Genomic DNA, 16,077 nt, shown 5'->3' with positions numbered 1-16,077 from the left:
ATTCATCTAGGCTACCTCTCCTCCCCAGAAACTAGCGCCTCGCTTTGGGGGATACAAACTCCTTCTCTGTCCCACAGGGAGTACAAAGTATGGTCTAGGTGAAGACCCCCAGTGTGGCCTGGGTCGGGCAGCCAAGTCACAGGGAAGATGCGACTCCCATCCATCCTCTCAAACACACCCCTTCCCTGCGCTCTCACAGACAAAGACACACACCCGAAGCCCCAGCCATCACCTAGGGCCACATAAGGCAGCGCCCCTCACCTGTGGGCTCCCCCAAATTTTCCCCTCCCGGAGGGGACTTCACTAGAAGCTCAGCTTGGCTGTGGGGGAGGGGTATACACACTTCAGGGACCTGGGGTCCAACCTCCAGGCTCGCAGCTTTTGGGGGGACTCTCTGCCCTCTTCCCCTCTCTTCATGGTACAACGGGCTCCACCACCACTCCCCCATGGGGCCGGGGAACTGCGCCCGAGCCTCAAGACTAGGGAGTGGGGTGGGGGAAGGGAGAGGAGGAGGGGGCGGCTCCTCCAAGCGAGACACAAAGAGACGTCCTTCAGCCTCGGCTCCATGGCGACGCTGGGGAAGGGGGAGCGCGCAACCCGATACTTCCTTCCCCACCTGCAGGGCTATGGGGACCTCGGTGACCACTCACCTGCCGCCCCTCACCTGGGCCCGGCTTACCTGGGCTGGGGCCGCGGGGACGCCGCGGCAGGGGGCCTGGGCGCCGTCGCGGTCTTCGTCTGCCCGGCCCCGGGGGCTCAGGGCGCCACGACCATGGACTGGGGTGCAAGCGGTGCCGCCAGGGGCTCAGTCGCCCCAGTACTGAAGCTTTGGGGGGTCCCCGAGGCTTCTTGCTGGTGAGGGTGTCTCTTGCTGTCCCCGGCTGCCTAGATTTGGGATTTCTGTGTACCGGAGTTGGGGGGGATTGGGATCCCCTGATCTAGGGGCGTTCTGAGCTGGGTCTTCTTGTCTTGAGGTGTGGAGTTGTAATGACCGGATCTTGGGAGGGGGTTCCCGGCCTGGGGGGCACTGCGTTCTAGGTCTTGGGGGGCCCAGACTGAGGAGGGGGAGTTCTTGCGGTGCTATAGGGGGCTCGCTGTCTTCTAAATACCGAGGAAGTCTCCGCTTTCCCCGCAGGGGAGTCGCTCCGTGTCGGATCCAGGAGGGCCCCCCCTCTTCCCCGAGGCTCGCCGGATCCTGAATGTGGAGGGGGGCTCCCCGCGCTCCTCGGCTGCGGGGGCTTTACTGGGTCCCGGCCACCGGCGGGCGCTGGGAGGAAGCCCCTCAGCCGCTGGGGGGCTCGGTCGCCACCGCTACGAGCAGCCCGGCCCTGCGCTCCCGGCCCCCGGCCTGACCCGGGCTCCGGCTGCGGCTCCGGCTCGCGCTCCGCCTGGTGCTCGGGCCCCGGCCCCGGCGCCCGCCCGGGCTGCGCTCCATCGCGGCATCGCGGCTCCGCCCTCCAGCCCGCGCGCACCTGCCCGCCCGGCCCGCGGCTCCGCCCTCCCGCTCGCGCGCCGCCGCCCGCCCCTTTGTCCGCCCCGCTCGGCGCGCGCCCTCGCGCCACCGCGCTCACCAGCCGCGCGCCCGCCCTCCCGCCGCGCTTCGCGGGGCGCAGATTCTCCCCGCGCGGCCCCACCACCCGCTTCCGGCCGCGCTGGGTCCTAGCGCCGGTGGCTCCCGAGCTGGCTCCCACCCCCCCAACCCACCCCCTGCCGTTTCTAGGTCAGAGCCCACGAGGGGGCGAGAACGAGGTTACAGAGGGCTCAGGGGAGTCTGAGAGGGTCACCTGGTCCAGCTTCCTGGCACTTGCGGGACCAGACTGCCCCAGACTGTCCCAGTCTGTGATTGTGGGGCGGAGCCTGTGTCTGTTTGAAGGAGGGAAAACAAATCCAAGTTCTGTATTCGGATATGCATTCATTCATCCATGCGTTCGCCTGTTCCTCCGCCTGCCTGCCTGCCTGCGCTTCCAACCATCCGTCCGTCCGTCAGTCCATCCATCCATCCATCCATCCATGCATCCTATTTCCAGCGAGACCTCAGAGAACTCACAGCCTTCTTAGGGAATAGGTCATAAACTTGGGCCTGGGTGGATGCCCTGTCCAACTGAGGTCGCCTTTGCGATCCCTGCTGCAAATAGGCAGTGACTAGCCCAGGAGTGCAGCTGGGAGGAACTGCTCGCCAGACAGAAGGGAAGAAAGGAGATTCTAGGCAGAGGTAGCAGCAGGTGTAAGGGATGTTGCATTGTCTGTTTGATAACCGGAAGTTGGTGGCCTGGATGAAGTGGGTGGTTGAGGACAGAGATGAGATAGGGACAGCTCGTCCTTCCAGGCCCTGTTCTTTCTCCTCCCTGCAGCTCACTCTTTCCCTAGTGAGAAAGCCCCCAAGGACGCCTTCCCTATTTCTTCTAAGTTTTTGATCAGGCTGTTTTCTCAAGCCAGCGTAATCCTCCCAACCACTCCGACTGTTTCCAGAGCTTTCGGAGCCAGGGATTGCAAACTGAAGTACCTACAGGCGCAGACATGAGCGACTGGGGTCGCGTGTAAAGTGATAGAGAGGGTGGAGAAGAGGGGAGCTGGAGACATCGTGGGCTGTGCGTGGCTGGATGATATTCAAAGAGAAGCAGGAAATCCAGAAATCTTCCAACTTTTAAATGTTTGAAACGAATTCCCAAAATTCAGAAATATTGAATGGGCCAAATGAAACACACTTTGCAGACAAATCTGGCCCCCAGGCCATAGGTTGGCAACCTCTACCATTGAGAATATTGTTTCAGTTCTTAACTGGTCTGCCTCCTGTCTCTGTCTAGATTGTCTTTTTTCTTTTCTTTTCTTCTCCCTTCTTCTTCTTCCTCCTCCTCCTCCTCCTCCTCCTTCTCCCCCCCCCTCCTTTTTTTGATGGAGTTTGGCTCTGCTGCCCAGCCTGGAGTGCAATGACATGATCTTGGCTCACCGCAACCTCTGCCTCCAGGGTTCAAGTGAATCTCCTGGCTCAGCCTCCTGAGTAGCTGGGATTACAGGCGTGTGCCACTATGCCCGGCTAATTTTTGTATTTTTACTAGAGACGAGGTTTCACCATGTTGGCCAGGCTGGTCTCAAACTCCTGACCTCAAGTGATCCACCCGCCTCGGCCTCCCAAAGTGATAGGATTACAGGCATGAGCCAATGTGCCTGGCGATTGTCTTTTTTCTAGAATCCAAATCCTTTGGGGTTATCAGCTCCGTAAAATACATATGGGCTGGGTTGCTGTCTTACATAAAACTACCAAGGACTTCCTGTGTACCATCAGTGTAAAGCCTAACCTTATGTTGGCATTCAAAGCCCTTAACATTTAGAGCCTGGTCTCCATTCACCTACAGAGGACCTCTCTTCTCCATTCAGCCTTGACCTCAGCCACACTATTCTAGGACATCTGCCTCTGTCTTTTGTTTTGTTTTTGTTTTTGAGACAGGGTCTCACTTTGTCACCAAGGTTGTAGTGCAGTGGTGCGATCATGGCTCACTACAGCCTCGACCTCCTGGGATCAAGCGATCCTCCTGCCTCAGCCCCCTAAGTAACTAGGACTACTGGTGTGCACCACCATGCTCTGCTAATTTTTGTATTTTTTGTAGAGATGGGGTTTTACCATGTTGCCCAGGCTGGTCTTGAACTCCTGAGCTTAAGCCTTCCACCCACCTCAGACTCCCAAAGTGCTGGGATTGCAGGTGTGAGCCACCGCGCCCAGCCCTGACATCAGCTTTTTTTTTTTTTTTTTTGTCCTGAGATGGAGTTTCACTCTTATTGCCCAGGCTGGAGTGCAATGGCAATGGCACAATCTTGGCTCACTGCAGCCTCTGCCTCCCAGGTTCAAGTAATTCTCCTGCCTCAGCCTCCCAAGTAGCTCGGATTACAGGTGTGTACCACCACGCCTGGCTAATTTTCGTATTTTTGGTAGAGACAGGGTTTTGTCGTTGTTGGCCAGACTTCAGGTGAACTCCCGACTTCAGGTGATCCGCCCACCTCAGCCTCCCAAAGTGCTGGGATTACAGGTGTGAGCCACTGTGCCTGGCCTGACATCTGCTTTTCACACCTGTACACCTTTGTCTACTCGGTTTCCTTTGTCTGGAATACATTTCCCTTCTTCCTTGTTTTCCAAACAAGTTCTCTTCTAAGAACTCTGTGTCTTCACTTGGACTCTCCCACACTCCTTATCCTGCCAATGTAAAAGAGTTTCAGATTTCATCCTAACTTTGTTCTAATCCTCTGCAAGGCCTTAGTGCCGTAAATAAACTAATAGCAGGATTTCAGTTATTGGGTGTGCAGAAGAGGGGGCTGGAGAGGGAGAAAGCAGGAAGAAAACATCTTCCTGTGTCTGAAAGCTGAGTCTCAGAATGTTAGCCCTTAGAGAGTGCTTTCCTCTTTTTACAGAGGAGGAAACAGACCTAGAGAGGGGAGAAGTCAAATCAAGCCTCGCAGTGCCCCTAGCCACAGTTATCAAGGGCTGCCCAGTTCAAGGCCACCTTCTGCAGAAACCTTCCCCGATTCCTCATCTGGGGCTTTGATTACCCATAGTGCAGTTAGTAAAGGCTTGCTGGCATGCACTGTGGGTAATCAAGTCCTCTTCCCAGCTCCCTCTCAGTTCTACAGGGTGGGAAGTCCTGGTCCCCAAAGGGAGTGCACTCTAGCCAGGGGACACAGCATGGGTCCCGTTAAATTTAAGCTATGGCCAGGGCCAGGAAACTTTGGACTCCATGTGTTCTGGGACCAGCAGAGGAGAAGAGAAGGCACCATCATGGCTGCACTAACTGACCCTGGTCAGCAGAGAGGGCAGGGCTGCTTTTACAGTGGGAGGACAAGGAGGAATATATGGGAATCCAGTGATTCATGGGTTACAATAACCAATAATTTAGTTCCCTCAGGACTGAAGAGTCGGGTCACATCATCAGGTAACCCACCAAGGCCTACCAAGGCGACAGTGGAGAGTGTGGATAATTTAGAATGGATAGTGAAGGAAGAAAGAACAAGCGCTGGTTATGGCTCTCAATAACTGCAGTAAGGAGGCGGGGGCTCTAGCATGTTCCACTAATCTCCCTCTTCAACGTTTTCCCATAGAAAGAGAGGCTCACAGGATCCATGGTAGAGCTGAGCAGTGCGAGGGATGGAATGTGACGGCCCTGAAAATGTGCCACTCAGACCTCTGACTTCAGGAAAAGTCATTGACCAAGGGCAGCAGCTGTGAAATCCATCTGTGGTTCACACAGGAAGGCTCTGGTTTGCTTCCCACGAGCCGATCCCAGCCAAAGAACTAAGGCACGTCTGTTCATGGAGACACAGGACTCCTTGAATGGGCAGCTTTGGATCAAGGACTCCCCCTTGACTTTGTAGAAACTTTCTCACTGCACTGCAGTTGAAGAGTCTTCCTATCCCGTCGTCTTTCCTTCTGTCTCTCTCTTCCAGGTGTTAGATCTAGTACAGTCTGATGATCTTCCCAGCCTCCTCTTCCTTCCTCCTTGGTCCCTCCCAAGGGTTTTCCTCAATAAATTGTTTGCACATCTGGCCCACCTTGCCTGCTTCTCAGAGGATGGAACCAACACAATACATCTGAAGAGAGGAACAGAAGTGGTGACTTTGGGAGGCCAAGGTGGGCAGATCACCTGAGTTCAGGAGTTCAAGACCAGCCTGGGCCAACATGGTGAAACCCCATCTCTACTAAAAATACAAAAATTAACTGGGCATGGTAGTGCACACCTGTAGTCCCTGCTACTTGGGAAGCTGAGGCACAACAATCACTTGAACTGGAGAGGAAGAGGTTGCAATGAGCCAAGATTGCACCATTGCATTCCAGTCTGAACAATGGAGTGAAACTCTCTCTCTCAAAACGAAACAAACAAACAAAAACAAAAAAAGAAGTAGCAGCCTGCAATGGTGCAGTCCTTTGTCCCTGACACCTAGGGATAAGCCACTCTTGCTAGTTCAAAAGTGCCAGCTCTCCAGAGAGGGTCTTGATGGGTATAATTTGGATAGCAAAACACAAAGAAAAAACTTAGCCATGATTTTATTTTCCTTCTTTCTTTCTTTCTTTTTTTTTTTTGAGATGGAGTCTTGCTCTGTCACCCAGGCTGGAGTGCAATGCCACAATCTCGGCTCACTGCAGCCTCCAACTCCCAGGTTCAAGCAATTATCTTGTGTCAGTCTCCCACGTAGCTGGGATTACAGGTTGTTTTTTGTTTGTTTGTTTGTTTTTTGTATTTTTAGTAGAGACGGGATTTCACCATGTTGGTCAGGCTGGTCTCAAACTCCTGACCTTGGGTGATCTGCCTGCCTCGGCTTACCAAAATGCTGGAATGACAGGCATGAGCCACCTAGTCTGGTCTCTTTTCTTTTCTTTTTTAAATTTAATTAATTAATTTTATTTTATTTATTTATTTATTTATTTATTTTTATTTATTTTTTTTTTTTGAGACGGAGTCTCACGCTGTTGCCCAGGCTGGAGTGCAGTGGCGCGATCTCGGCTCACTGCAAGCTCCGCCTCCCGGGTTCCCGCCATTCTCCTGCCTCAGCCTCCTGAGTAGCTGGGACTACAGGCACCCGCCACCGCGCCCGGCTAATTTTTTGTATTTTTAGTAGAGACGGGGTTTCACTGTGGTCTCGATCTCCTGACCTCGTGATCCGCCCGCCTCGGCCTCCCAAAGTGCTGGGATTACAGGCTTGAGCCACCGCGCCCGGCCTATTTATTTATTTTTTGAGATGGAGTCTCGCTCTTCTCCCCCAGGCTGGAGTGCAATAGTGCGATGTCAGCTCACTGCAACCTCCATCTCCCGGCTCCAAGCAATTCTCCTACCTCAGTCTCCCGAGTAACTGGGACTACAGGCACCCGCCACCATACCCAGCTACTTTTTGTATTTTTAGTAGCGACAGGGTTGCACCATGTTGGCCATCCTGACCTCAGGTGATCCACCTGCCTCGGCCTCCCAAAGTGCTGGGATTACAGGTGTGAGCCACTGTGTCCAGCCGGCCATAATGATAGACTCCCTGCTTTGGGAAACTGATGGCATTTGGGGATTTCCCCAGCATGTCCTGTGATGCTCTTGATTCCTTGTGTCTCCAGTCATGACAGAGAGAAGGCATTCCTGGCTTGTTGGTCTGCATTTATGATTTGTTGTTGTTGTTGAGATGGAGTCTCACCTTGTTGCCCTGGCTGGAGTACAGTGGTGCGATCTTGGCAACCTCCATCTCCTAGGTTCAAGTGATTCTTCTGCCTCAGCCTCCTGAGTAGCTGGGATTAAAGGTGTGTGCCACCATGCCCGGCTAATTTTCATATTTTTAGTAGAGACAGGGTTTCACCATGTTGGCCAGGCTGGTCTTGAACTCCTGACCTCAGGTGATGTGATCCACCCGTCTTGACCTCCCAAAGTGCTGGGATTACAGGCGTGAGCCACTGTGCCTGGCCTGTGATTTTTTTTTTTTTTGAGAAGGGGTCTTGCTATATTGCCCAGGTTGGTTTTGAACTCCTGGGTTTGAGATCCTTCCACCTCAGCACCCTGAGTAGCTGGGACTACAGGTATGAGCCACTGTGCCAGGCACAATGGTCTTTTGTAGAGGAGAACCTCCTCCCTGGGACCACTGGAAGACACAGACCAAGTTATTGCTGATAGGAAAACCAAGAGGTCCGCCAGAACCCAAGACGGATCGGATGGAAGATGGCACAGGTGCCCGGGATGTGAGGCACTGGAAGGGGTGATGGATCCTGGAATATCTCCATCCCTTTTTGGAGTGTACATTCTGCCGTGAGAAACAGTGCCCCAGCACAAGTGCTGATGAGCTCTCCATTGCCATGCCGAAATACAATTCTGTGGCCATGGCCAGCGGGGAGCCACTGATGAGGGGAAACACAGTGTGGTGGTGCCCAGGGAAAAAACCTGCTTCTCTGTGACATCGTGGAGCTGCTGAGCCGATTGAACTTGGAGCCTCTTGGAGTTGGGAATTCTGACTTTTTTTGCAGCTGAAAGTGTGCCAGCCCCATATGAGAAGAATAGCTGCAGGTCCACGTGCGGCGGCTTGTGCCAACACTTTGGGAGGCTGAGACAGGAGGATCTGCTTGAGCCCAGGAGTTCGATACCAGCCTGGGCAACATAGTGGGATCCTGTTTCCACAAAAAATAAAAGTAATGAGAAGAATAACCCTAAAATCATGAGAGTGGTTGCCCCTTGGGATGGCACCTAGGAAATAGGACTGGTAGGGGGAGTATAACAGGAATTCATCTTTATTAGTCTTTTTTTTTTTTTTTTTTTTTGAGACAGAGTCTCATGCTGTCACCCAGGCTGGAGTGCAGTGGTGTAATCTCGGCTCACTGCAATCTCCGCCTCCCGGGTTCAAGTGATTCCCCTGCCTCAGCCTCCCAAGTAGCTGGGATCACAGGTGCACACCACCATGCCTGACTAATTTTTGTGTTTTTAGTAGAGATGAGGTTTCACCATGCTGGCCAGGCTGGTCTTGAACTCCTGACTTCATGATCCGCCCGCCTTGGCCTCCCAAACCAAAGTGCTGGGATTATGGACATGAGCCACCCAGCCCAGCCCTATCTTTTTTATTTTATTTTATTTTATTTTTTTGTTTTTTTTTTTTGTTTGTTTGTTTTGAGACGGAGTCTTGCTCTGTCGCCCGGGCTGGAGTGCAGTGGCCGGATCTCAGCTCACTGCAAGCTCCGCCACCTGGGTTCACGCCATTCTCCTGCCTCAGCCTCCCGAGTAGCTGGGACTACAGGTGCCCGCCACCTCGCCCAGCTAGTTTTTTGTATTTTTTAGTAGAGACGGGGTTTCACCGTGTTAGCCAGGATGGTCTCGATCTCCTGACCTCGTGATCTGCCCGTCTCGGCTTCCCAAAGTGCTGGGATTACAGGCTTGAGCCACCGCGCCCGGCCCTTTTTTAAAGTTAAAAATATCTGACGCAGGATCCAGGTGCCGTGGCTCACACCTGTAATCCCAGCACTTTGGGAGGCTGAGGAGGGAGAATCACTTGAGACCAGGAATTCCAGATCAGCCTGGGCAACATGGTAAGACCTCTGTCTCTACAAAAAATAGCCAGATGTGGTGGCACACTCCTGTAGTTCCAGCTACTTGGTAGGCTGAGGCAGGAGGATTGCTGGAGCCCACAAAGTCAAGGCTGCAGTGAGCTGTGATCGTGGTACTGCACTCCAGCCTGGGTGACAGAGTGAGACCCCATCTCTGAAAAGAAGCACTCTGACACAAATGTGATAGAATATTGACACTGTTTCTATTATAGCTGTAGGTATACACAGTTTACAGTTTTGTGTAAATTCTTTCACTTTTTCCAAAATAATTAAAAACTATTCCGTGGAAGTGTTTTAAAATGGGATCTTAAAAAGAAGGAGGAGGAGAAAAAGAAGGAAAAAGAAAGAACTTTTTCACTATGTGATTCTGTTTTCTTGAACTTCTGACCTTAAGTGATCCTCCCGCCTTGGCCTCCTAAAGTGCTGGGATTACAGGCATGAGCCACTGCGTCTGGCCTGATTATCTGTGTTTTCTAAAGCCTGGTCTGAGAACGACCGGAAATGCCCTCCTCTCTCACACTCTGAGAAGCACTAGGATTAGGTAGCAAGTTTGGCTCCCTGGCCCCTGCCACCCTGAGCTCCTGCTCATGATGGCTCTGGGTGCTGGGCTCCTTAGGACTGGGACGAGGCCATTGCCCCTGGAAGCTATGCAGCAAGGATCTAATGGGGCCTGACCCCACCCAGACCCATGGGGGTGTGTGCTGGGGGAACAGGGGGTATCCCCTGGAATTCCCAGAATGGAGACAGGATTCTCAGAGCTGGCTCCGCCCCAGCTCCTTCACAGGCACAGGTCAACAAAGCCAGCCCCAGGAATCGCAGACATTTGGCAGGAAACAAGCGCCGTCTGGAACACATCCCTAGGGGGCTGGCTTTAATGATGTCCTAGTTTGGGTTTCCCAGAAACAGACCCTGAGACAAGGATTCTAGAGCAAGCAGTTTGTTTGGTAGGTGATCCCAGGTAGCGGAGTGGTGGGTCGGGGGGGTGAGACAGGAAGACAGCGACAAGCATTGTGTTACCAACTCAGTCACCACTGTGGGCAACAGGAGGTGAACCCCAGTGAGGAACTCAAAAAGGCAGCATACAACACACTGCTCAGGGTTACCGCATCCAAAGGCAAAGGAGCTGGGGTATTGACACTCTGCCTGTCAGTCATTTGGGAGAGCTGCTGGGGCAGTGGGGAGGAGGGGAGGCAGCACTCTGGATGCTGGCAGAGCAGGCGGGGGCCAGAGAAGGCCCTGGGAAAAAGAGATGAGGACGCTGGCAGGTTGGAGTGGGGAAGGGGTGGGGAAATTACGTGTCTGTCACCAATTTCTAGCACTTAGAACGGTGACCGGCTGGATCTGGCATGATGCCCACATATTCCTCTGTTATATAGGCTCTGTCTTCTACCTGTTAACAGAACCCCAGTTTCCTCTGGGAACCCACATTCCCTGATACATCCTTCCCTACCCATTAAGGGTTCTGATGGTGGGGTTCACCTGTTCGACTCTAGGGGTGGACTTGTGACCCAGCCCCCATTGATCAGTGTGTAACAACCCATGGCCTTAGCAGTTGTTTCTGAGATTGGTCTGTTCCCTGAGCCAGGCTAGTAGGATAGAAGTTGTCTTTCTATGGCGCTGAAAGGCAGTAGGATGTAAGCCTGGAGTTGCTGCAAGCAGGGAGAACCCCTCAGAGGAGAAGGGCAACACAGCAGACAGCAGAGCCAAAAGAGGTAAAGAGAGAATCCTTGTCATCGTTTGATCCCCTTGATCCAGCCATGCCTGAAACCTTGAACTTTTCAATTACATGACCCAGTCAAGTCCTTTTTGTGCTTAAGTCAGTTGGACTTCGGTCTCTGTCACTTACAATCCCCTAGAAATAAAGTGTTTAAAAATGTGGGAGTATGGCCAGGTACGGTGGCTCATACCCAGCACTTTGGAAGGCCAAGGCGGGCAGATCACAAGGTCAAGAAATCAAGACCATCCTGGCCAACATGGTGAAACCCCATCTCTACTAAAAATACAAAAATTAGCCAGGTGTGGTGGCGCACACCTGTTATCTTAGCTACTCGGGAGACTGAGGCAGGAGAATCGCTTGAACCCAGGAGGCAGAGATTGCAGTGAGCCGAGATTGCGCCACTGTGCTCCAGCCTGGAGACAGAGTGAGACGCCGTCTCTCAACAAACAAACAAATAAATAAACAAATAAATAAAAATGTGAGAGTAATTAAATACCATCTCCTCTGTCCCACACAGTCACTATATTTCCTCAGCATCCCAGGGTATGCCGGGGATTCTCAGAGGAAGCTCAGCCTTCCCCTGAGCAGGGATTTGGGTCCTTGGAGTTTAGCCCTTGCCCTCTAAGAATGGTTATTCCTGGAGCCATGTGAAGAGCTGGGTGGGTTCATAGCTGCCTGGGCTGCCATATGGGCCCCCTTTCCCTCCAAGCTCCAGCAACCTCTGGTCCAAGGCACTTCATTCATTCATTCATTCATTCATTCATTCATTCATTCATTCATTCACACTTGTTCCCAGGCCCCCAAAATGTGAAGGCTCTGGGATAAAAGGGCCTTGTTTATCGGGGTTGTTATACACTGATCAATGGGGTCTGGGATAAAAGGGCTGGCTAAAAAGCACAGTCTGTGCCCTCAGGAGCTCCCAGACTAGTAAGAGAGACATGGCACTAATCATGCCAACAAATGTAAAATTCCTACTGAGACCGGGTACAAAAGAGACACAAAGGTCGGGGGCTTCCGGGAGGAAGGCATGACCGCGCTGAGATCTGAGGGGTGACTGGGAGCTGAGTGAGCTGAGAGCCAGCTGGTGCTCAGGCTCCTTCTCCCCTTCCCCTCAGTGCGAGTGCCCACTCATCTCTCCCCAGAGCCCACCCAGCAGCTCAGACACCTCTTCCCCCTTTCCATTGCTGAGATCTTGCACTCTTCAACTCTGGTAAGTCCTGCCTGATGTCTAACCTGCATCCAGCCTGCTGCCTGCACAGCACACTTTCCTTGCTTGGGTCTCAGGGGAGGTGTAGGTCACCTTCACTAAGCCCCTCCCTGCAAATGCTTTTTGGGTCACTTCCCATCTCAGGGATGAGTCTAGATTTTGATTAGGCATCCGGAATATGCCAGGTACTTTCACAGGGCGAGGATCTTCCCCCAGATGGGGAAACTGAGGTACAGAGGGCATAGGTAACGAACCAACAAGGTCAGTTTCTTCCATCCCCGGAGGAGGAAGAGGATACCGAGGCCTGAGTCCTCCCAGCCCACTTTTTACCTCTTTAACCTCTCCTAGGCCATGGCTTTTTCCAGCCCGATCCATTTGTGGCACCCCCCCAGAGCCTGCCTGGGATCCCCACCTGGCTGTTCCCTCCCCTTCTCCAGCTTTTCGCCCTCAGGGGGCCTCTGTTCATGCCCACCCACTTATTTAACAAGCACAGATTTGTGCCAGGCTGAGTTCTAAGCCTTTTACACAAATGAGCTCATTTAAACCTCGCCACCACCCCAAGGGTGTGGATGCCATCATCATCTATCAGGCACACAAAGAGGCTGAGGCATTTGCTGAAGTGCACACCCTAGCTGGGACTTGAACCCATGCAGGCTCCTGAGTCCAGGCCCTAACCACCCTGCTACCCAGCCTGTCCGTCAGCCACCAGCCTCACCTCCTCCTCCCACCCGATTCCATTTTATTCTGATTCCATCCCTCTCTCCATTCACTTCCCGTCCCCATTTCCATCCTGCCTCTGGGTTGCTGCCTGGGAGGGGCACTGTCCTGGTGTCCCGGGACTCAGGGAGGGACACAGGGTGAAGGCCTGGGTGCTAGAGGGGCCCAGTTCACACCTGGCTCCATTCCCAGGCTGAGGCAGGCTTGGCTGAGCCAAGAGCAGAGGAGGCAGGCTGGGGTGGAGCAGGAGGGGGCTGGGAGGAGCTGGGTCTGCAAGCCCTAATTAAGTCAGTTAATTAGGAGGGGAGGAGAAGTCTTGTGGGAGTTAATGAGCTTGGCTAATTAAGTGGATCCAGGAGGATGGCTCAAATCCTAGTGGCTGGGGAGAGACAGGCTCAGCCAGGATGGAGGGAGGGGAATGAGATGCTAGGTGCCTCCCTGCTGTTACCAGGGTCTCTCTGAGGACACCACCAAGGTCTGAGGTCACCAAGGTTGCCACTGGGTCTGAGGCCACTGAGATCACTACCAAGACCTGTAGCTACCCACAGAGTCTGGTTTGAACTTGTTGTCAGGAGCCAGGCATGGCGGCTCATGCCTGTAATCCCAGCACTTTGGGAGGCTGAGGCAGGTGGATTACCTGAGGTCAGGAGTTCGAGACCAGCCTGGCCAGCATGGCAAAACCCCATCTCTACCAAAAATACAAAAATTAGTTGGGTGTGGTGGCATGCACTTGTAATCCCAGTTACTCAGGAGGCTGAACCAGGAGAATTGCTTGAATCCGGGAGGCGGAGGTTGCAGTGAACCGAGATCACGCCACTGCACTCCAGCCTGGGTAACAGAGTGAGACTCTGTCTCAGAAATAAAATAAAATAAAATAAAATAAATGAAGTTACTGTCAGGGTCTCACAGTAGGGCCATAGAGGATATCCACACCTGGGCCTGAAGTCACCACTGAGGCCCCATCCCTTGTCAGCCATCCTTAGGGGGTTAAAGCTGGATCCCCTTTGAACATTTCAAGGGGTGGGGGTAGAAATTGAGTCCTGGGCTGGGCGTGGTGGCTCACATCTGTAATTCCAGCATTTTGAGGCCAAGGCAGGAAGACTGCCTGAGGACAGGAGTTCAAGACCAGGATGGGCAACATAGTGAGATCCCATCTCTGAAAAAAAACATATATATATATATATATATATATATATATATATATATTTTTTTTTTTTTTTTTTTTCAAATTAGGGAGGCATGGTGACCAGGTTGAGCCAGGAGTTTGAGGTTTCAGTGAGCTATGTTTGTGCCACTGCACTCCAGCCTGGGCAATAGAGCAAGACCCTGCTCAAAATAAATAAATAAATAAACAAAACTAGCAATTGAGCCCCTGACCGTGGCTCCTTCAGAGGAACCATGGCAATCTCCGGCAGGTCAGGAACCATCGCTGCTGCCCACACGTCCCCCCACGCTTCAGTTTGCAGACATCCTCACCCGCTGTCCCTGCTGGAATCCAGGCGCCTCCCCGTGCACAGTGGGACAACTGAGGTCCGGGGAGGTTGTCATCCGGGGAGGGGCTCATCCCCAGCCTGCTGCCCTCAGTGCCGACCCTGGACTCAAGATCCTGGGGAGGGCAGGGGAATGTGGTCCCCAGGCCTGGCACCAGTCACCTTGAAGGCCACCAGCTGTCCCTGGGGCCCCTGGGCTTTGTCTTGCTTGCCTGTTTCTCTCTAATCATAGGATCCTAAATAACCACAGCTCCCATGATGGAGCACTGACGATTTTCGAGGTGTAAGTACTTGACCCTGTGCCCGCGACAGAATGCAGGACCCAGAGAAATTTAAACGTGGGGCCTCTTATTTCCTAAAGTGGAAACAAAGCTTCTTCCTTTCTCCCTTAGTCTTCTCCCAGCCTGTAATGGTGGATTTTTTTGTTTTTGTTTTTTTGGTTCTTTAGAGACCAAGTCTTGTTCTGTTGTCCAGGCTGGAGTGCAGTGGTGCAATCATACCTCACTGCAGCCTCCAACTTTGGGGCTCAAGTGATCCTCCCACCTCAGACTCCCAAAGTGCTGGGACCACAGGCATGAGCCATCACGACCAGCTGTGTGATGGTGTTATTTCCTTTCCTTTTTTTTTTTTTTTTCAGAGTCTCGCTCTGTCACCCAGCAAACTGGAGTGCAATGGTGCCATCTCGGGGCACTGCAACCTCTGCCTCTTGTGTTCAAGTGATTCTTCTGCCTCAGCCTCCCGCATAGCTGGGATTACAGGTGTGCACCACCACACCCGGTAGAGACTGGGTTTCACCATGTTGGTCAGGCTAGTCTTGAACTCCTTCCTGACCTCAAGTGATCCACCTGCCTTGGCCTCCCAAAGTGCTGAGATTACAGGCGTGAGCCACCATGCCCGACCCTTTTTTCCTTTCTAATGTCATGCTCCCTTGGGCACAGGGAGGTTGGTGGGGCAAGTGCAGACTCACAGGTGCCTGGGGCCACGTGGCGGCACACCTGACACCGATCCTGCCCTCACCCAGGCCCCTGGCTGGGGACAAACAGCAGCAGCGGTGACTGTTGTCGGGGGGGAGTAGTTAGCTGAGAACCTGCCTACGGGAGGCGGTCAGAGTGTGATCATGCCTGGTGCGAGGCAGAGGCTCCAAGGCCTGGGCACATGCTCCACGGGCCCATCAGACTCCGCTTACAAATTCAAACATGAAATTATTTAGAATTTCAAACTGGGGCTGAGATTGCGCCATTGAACTCTAGCCTGGGTGATGGAGTGAGACTCTGTCTCAAAATAAATAAATAAAATAAAATAGAATAGAATAAAATAAAATAATAATTAAAAATTTCTCGGGCGTGGTGGCACCTGCCTGAAGTCCCAGCTACTCAGAAGGCTGAGGCAGGAGGATGGCTTGAGCCCGGGAGGCTGAGGATGCAGTGAGCTGGGATCAGGACACTGCACTCCAGCCTGGGCGACAGAGCAAGATCCTGCCTCTAAACAAAAGCAGGGTGGGCGAGGTGGGGGAGGTGGCTGCCTCCTCTCTTTCCTTGTCCTAGAGGTCGCCTACCTCCCCCTGCTGTCCCCTACCCCAAAGTCGATCTGTCTCTCCTGGGACCGGATCTGGCCTGGGGAGGGCTGGGCGGAGGGGCTGCGGGAGAAGCGAGAGAGACGGAGGCCATGGCGAAGCCTCCCCTTCTCGCAGGGCCATTCGTTCCCCACTGGACGCGGCTCTGCCTACGTGGCCCCGTGCATCCTCCCACCACCTTAGAAGGTCGGACCTATAGCTGTGCCCATTTTATGGCTGACCAAACAGGGTCACAGAGCTTTTGTGTAACCTGGCCGAGGCCACAGGGCCCGGACGTAGCGGACCTGGGGCCAAGCCCAGGGGTCTATGGCTAAACGGAGACTTTGGCAG

At 53.2% G+C, this 16,077-nt stretch overlaps 1 protein-coding gene and 3 long non-coding RNA genes across 7 annotated transcripts in view; 2 read left to right on the top strand and 2 right to left on the bottom strand.

Annotated features, from left to right (window-relative positions):
- The window catches only part of SBK1 (SH3 domain binding kinase 1), a 71,504-nt gene that overhangs the window by 31,823 nt on the left and 23,604 nt on the right, over nt 1-16,077 (bottom strand). The window contains exon 1 of one of the 4 annotated variants that reach the window (XM_028841505.2): nt 680-1,452. The exons of the other annotated variants lie outside the window; for them this stretch is intronic. The gene's annotated coding sequence lies outside the window, so the exon portion shown is untranslated. Of the gene's footprint in view, nt 1-679; nt 1,453-16,077 lie in introns of those variants that run through there. 4 annotated transcript variants of the gene reach the window in all.
- The window catches only part of LOC144337989 (uncharacterized), a 41,889-nt gene that overhangs the window by 24,869 nt on the left and 943 nt on the right, over nt 1-16,077 (bottom strand). The window lies entirely within an intron of this gene.
- On the top strand, nt 7,429-12,336 carry LOC144337991 (uncharacterized). The gene is made up of 2 exons (XR_013411698.1): nt 7,429-8,033; nt 11,661-12,336. It is a non-coding gene; the product is annotated as an uncharacterized LOC144337991 (long non-coding RNA).
- LOC144337974 (uncharacterized) lies at nt 8,246-11,523 on the top strand. The gene is made up of 2 exons (XR_013411680.1): nt 8,246-8,736; nt 9,479-11,523. It is a non-coding gene; the product is annotated as an uncharacterized LOC144337974 (long non-coding RNA).

Source organism: Macaca mulatta, chromosome 20 (genome assembly GCF_049350105.2).
Source record: "Macaca mulatta isolate MMU2019108-1 chromosome 20, T2T-MMU8v2.0, whole genome shotgun sequence".
In the NCBI taxonomy this organism is placed as follows: domain Eukaryota; kingdom Metazoa; phylum Chordata; class Mammalia; order Primates; family Cercopithecidae; genus Macaca; species Macaca mulatta.
This window is presented reverse-complemented; position numbering and strand designations above follow the sequence as displayed.